Source organism: Platichthys flesus, chromosome 13, assembly GCF_949316205.1.
Source record: "Platichthys flesus chromosome 13, fPlaFle2.1, whole genome shotgun sequence".
Classification (NCBI taxonomy): Eukaryota; Metazoa; Chordata; class Actinopteri; order Pleuronectiformes; family Pleuronectidae; genus Platichthys; species Platichthys flesus.
The window spans coordinates 18067962-18073261 of record NC_084957.1 but is presented as its reverse complement, the minus strand read 5'-3'; positions in this window follow the sequence as shown (position 1 = coordinate 18073261).

Here is a 5300-nt window from a genome sequence, read left to right as displayed (position 1 = left end):
GAGCAGGGTTTTCACAGCAGGGAGAAAAGGGGCTGAGCCGACAACAGGTCGGGCCTCCCTTTGTGTCTTCGTTTGAACACTCAGCAAATACATATTCATGTTTCCAATGTGCACACATTTGTTTATAATCTTTGTTTTATTTGGGTTGCATACATTAACAGAAACATTATATTTTTTGCGTTTGTGATGCAAACGGTGCCAGGAGGTAATAGTGGAGAAAGGTTTCCAGTAAAAAAAGAGGTGGACACAGTCTCCAGGAGCCAGTGCCTTGTTATTTCACATCCCAGGGAGAGGTTAAGCTCTTGCAGCAGGCTAGCTATTAAGCTAAACCAGGGTGCGTTATGTTGTGTGTGGGTTGAAAAGACACAGCTCTAACCATTAGCCTTCCTCCTGTGCCTCATTCCACACATTTAAAGTGCATGAGAATTTTTTTTTCCTTCAAATTTATGTGTATAATTATGACTCACAAGAAAAAATTCAGTGCTTAATCTAGGCTTTGTTAGTTTATTGTGATATTTTCCTTTTTCAACTAAAACATTCCTCGCTTGTTGTCCTTAAAAACCAGGTGATGATCTAAAGACGCTGTACAGGTGACAATGAAGTGCTTTCCCCCCCTTTTCCTGGGTTCATGAGTCTGCTCACTTTCAACACTAGATGGCTGTCTGTGCTGTGCATGCTTTGTATCAGCTAAAGTGCAGCCTCTTCATGCTGCTTGTTCTTGGCCCTGGAAATGCAAGGCTGATATATTTTTTTTTTTGTTAATAATGCTTTGAGACACTCAGGTTATGAAAACACACAGGTACACAGTCGTAGCACCCGACTTAATGTTTTGATGTTTGAATTTGCCAACTCTCGTCTTTTTTTGTGAAGTCATGAACAATGGGATTAAATATACTGTCAGGTGCAGCTGCACACTCGCTGGGGTGAAAGTGCATTTGAGTAGATTTAAAAATAAACTCTATGCAATGTCAATTTGAATATATAGTCCACAAATCCGTTTTTTTTTTGTTCGTAGATCAGGAAAGACTTCAAATCAACTGACAGATTTCAAAACAAGTCAGGGACTATTTGTGTGGAAGAAAACACTGAACACATCGTTTATCATTATCACAGTTATTGTGTAATTATTCTGACTACAGCAACATACCATTTCCATATTAGTATACCCGCAGTATTTTATATAGTGGGCCATTTGTACTTTCATTATTTGTAGTTAATGCAACCACATAGAGCACTTGGTTCCAGTATTGACTTTGAAAATTGCCTTTCTTTTTCATCTTCAGAGGCCGTTCGTCTCTTTAGCCTTGAGCTCCCAAACCGCACAGCCGGCCAGTTCGCGGTGGCCTTTTATTATGATGTCAGCACTTTGCTTAAAGAGCATTCAATATCTCAAGAACTCTCGTCGGTGGAACATCAATAGAACGCAGAAGACACGCGGCGGATGGCTATTCTCCTAAAAGCCGGACAGTTCATTTGCTCATTGATTTATTGGTAGCCGACAGTGTAATGGGATTAAGGAGCAGTGATTATCGCGAACAAACAGGTTTTTTTTTCTTCTTTTTTTTCTGCATCTGAGAGTTTCAACACAGGTTGTTTAGAAGGTAGGTGATCTGTAATGCATTCACACATTCATGTAGAGGAAGAAGAAGGAGAAAAGGAGAAAGATGCTTAAGTGCAGGGTGTTTTTGACTGTCCACTGAAGACAGAAGGTCCTGCGGCAAAAAAACAAACATGTAATATGTAAGAATAAGGAAAGAAAGCAGAAAAAATTCAAATAAAGAGAGCAGTGGATTCCAGGAGAAGGCTGTTAGTCCCAGCCTGATGTTCAGGCCTATTAAAGGATGGGGATCTATAAAAAAGACAGTTTTAGTATTACTCAAATAATGATTACTTCAGGAGCTAGAGTTACTGGGTGGTAACGTTGCTCCGCTCACTCAGTAACGTTATTAAGCATCTTAATAGTGAGTGACAGCTGGTAACAGAAACCTTCTGTAACCTCGATACCTTTAACAATCCAGAGAGCTGAAACAACTAGAGTCGCACAATAGAGCACATACCTCCGTCAGGGCCCAATATGCTACATACATTGAATCAAGCTGTACACAATTTCAGACACTCTTAGATATCAGTTCGGTTTTCATTAAGATCCATGAATTATTTCCGAGGGACATTTTGATCACAGTATTAAACAAAGTGATCCCTCGCTTGATCCAAATCAAAATTGAATGGGTTCTTCCCTCAAGTTTCATGTAAATTTGTTCAGTTGTTTTTGTGTATCTTGCCTACAAAAAACAAACAAACAAATCAACCAACCAACTGACAAACAAAGAAACAGACAGGGTGAAAACTGAACGTCAACAAAGTCAGATTCAGTCAACGGGTGTTTTCTTGTTTTATCCTGATATCGTCACCATGGTGCCAAACCCTAAATCCTCTAAGAGATTGATGATTCAGTGCTGAATGGCATGTTTGTGTACATGTGTGCAGTCACGCCTCCCCACCTCCATCTACTACAGCATCTCTGGCTCTGTAATTCATGCAAACCGAAATGAAACCTTCTTAGCAATATGCAGATTTCTTTATGCAAAGCAGCATTACCTATGGTGCGCGTACGGCAGCTAATGCCTTTGATCAGCCTCCCTGACATTCTCTAACTACTGAGAAGAAAAGAACTTAAAAATTGTAAAGGCCCTTAATTGAAGTGAACATAAAAGAAGATACATGGTGTTAATTGGTATACGCTAAGAATAATCTAGGCCTTGGAGACCACTGTCCCTTACCGGCCCCCCTGCCAAAGTGTCAGGATTTACATCTTTAATTCAAGATTTCCCCACATTAATTACCTCGCAGGCAGTGAAATGCGAATCACTTCATTTTAAAGTATAATAAACATCCAAATAGTACCACCCCCCCTCCTCCCCATCCATGAATATCAATTTTTGTTAGTGTGCAAAAGCTCTCCTGTTCTGTTGTGCACAAAGTACCAGGTTTATGAATGTGGTTCAAACAGAGGTTTACAATACTGGAGATGTCTTGTAACGGGAACAACATTTGACAAAAGCCCAACTTTAATCTTAGTTTTCAGAAAAATATGGTGGGTTAAGTCTAGATTTTTTTAGATTAGATTAGATGCTTTATTAGTCCCAAACACATGCACAGACATGCAAAGGCACACTCATGCAGGTAGGGAAATGTAATCTCTGCTTGTGACCCATCTGGTGCAGGACACACAGAGCAGCGAGCGACCATGTACAGCGCTCGGGGAGCAGATGTTGGGGGAGTAAGGTGCCTTGCTCAGGGGCACTAGACAGGGTAGGGAGACTCTTGGATTTTTGGACAGATCAATCCAGGTTCGTCTTTTGTTGTCTCTCTGTGGAGTCGAACCAGAGACCTTCTCTGCCCATAGTCCAAGTTTCTGCCACTAGACCACCGCCTCTCCTGCTGAAGATAATACTCAAATTAACACCACATTTCCAGGGTGTTATGAGCAGAACACAATCTATTTACCAAATAAAACAACCAAATACCTTAACACAGCAGTGTGTGTGTGCGGGTGTGTATGTGAGTGCCTGTTTCTCAGAGGAGTAAAGCAATTTGAGCACTGGACACCAGTGTGACCTTTGATTATTAGAGGAAGACAGCGGTGCTCATATATCCCAGGCCTCTTCATTCCCTCTCAGCATAATGGATGACATTAATGAAAGAACCATTTCAATATCCATGGCACTTACACACACTCATGCACACACGCATGCCATCATGTCTCAAAGACTTCAGAGGACTTAACATTGACTTACGTTTATTCATTAATTTCTTGCAGTCTTACTTTAACCTTAAATAATAAGTGCTACTTACCTAACCCTTACTTTGACTTAAACTTGAAGCCAGTCTTCCAAATAGAATTTAATGAGTGACGTAGTCTAGTCCTTATGTTATTAACACAATACTGTCGGTTATATATAGACCACACACACACACAAACGCACACACACACACACATACACACGCATAGTCGTGTCTCCCTATTCACTAATTAATTTCCTGGTGACTTACTTCAACCAATGACCAATCACTTACCTAGTTCTTAACCTAAACTTAAGTTCCCCATTACATGAATAACACCAAGACCACACACACACACACACACACACATACACACACACACGTACATGCATGTACACACCTACATTGAAATGGTGACAGACAAATGACACTCTGATGGTAAGTGAAGCACTTTAAAGTCACTGAATGCCTCCACCAGCAGCAGCACTAACACACACACTCTGTAACATCACAGTGGCTTCACTAATCTTCCTCTGTTGAAAACACATTTAATTCTGCACGGCCCCTGAAAACAACTGGCTAAATTGATGCTTTTATCCTGTGAGCAGGTTCATGTATGGATTTATTAACATAAAATAGAAACATCTATTATGGCATATTGAGACCATTTCAAGCACACCACAATGTGGCTAATATTATGCAGTGTATTAAACTACAATAAGAAATTTATGTAAACACAGTTCAAACGAGCTCTGCTCCTGTACACCTTAAAAAAACCCTCCTTTTTTGAAGTGGTTTTATTTTGGGGTTTTCATTGTAATTTATTGGCTCAAAGTGCACGGCACAGTGTTAAAGCTGATTTGATAGGGAAACCTGCAGGGACATATTAATTAAAATAGCAAGCTAATTAGCATTCCACTGTGACCTAAAAGTTGAATATTATTAGAGCTGCAACCGTCGGCTGTGATGAAAAGAGCTTACATGACAGTGAAATTGAAATTCAAAGAGCTGGAGATAATGTACACGCTGATCAAAAGAACAAACGGTGGGGAGAAAAATAACACACCAAGAAGTTTTACATTTCCTCACATGGGGGGAAACCAGGGTGTGTACACTCCTGCGCCCGCATATTGCACACACACAAACATGCACAAGGGTATGCACAACTTGAGATTATATTAAAGTCGTTATGTGATGAAAGTCGAGTCAACATAGACTAATACTTGATGACGTCATTGATAAAACCATAAGAGAACAGAATGCTTTGCAACAAGCGACAATCTGATGTTATAAGCTGACACAAGACAGCTCATTTACATATACAGTGGGTACGGAAAGTATTCAGACCCCTTTAAATTGTTCACTCTTTGTTTCGTTTCAGCCATTTGCCAAAAATCTAAAAAGTTCATTTTATTCCTCATTAATGTACACTCAGCACCCCATCGTGATAGAAAAAAATAGAAATGTAGACATTTTTGCAAATTTATTAAAAAAGATAAACTGAAATATCACATGGT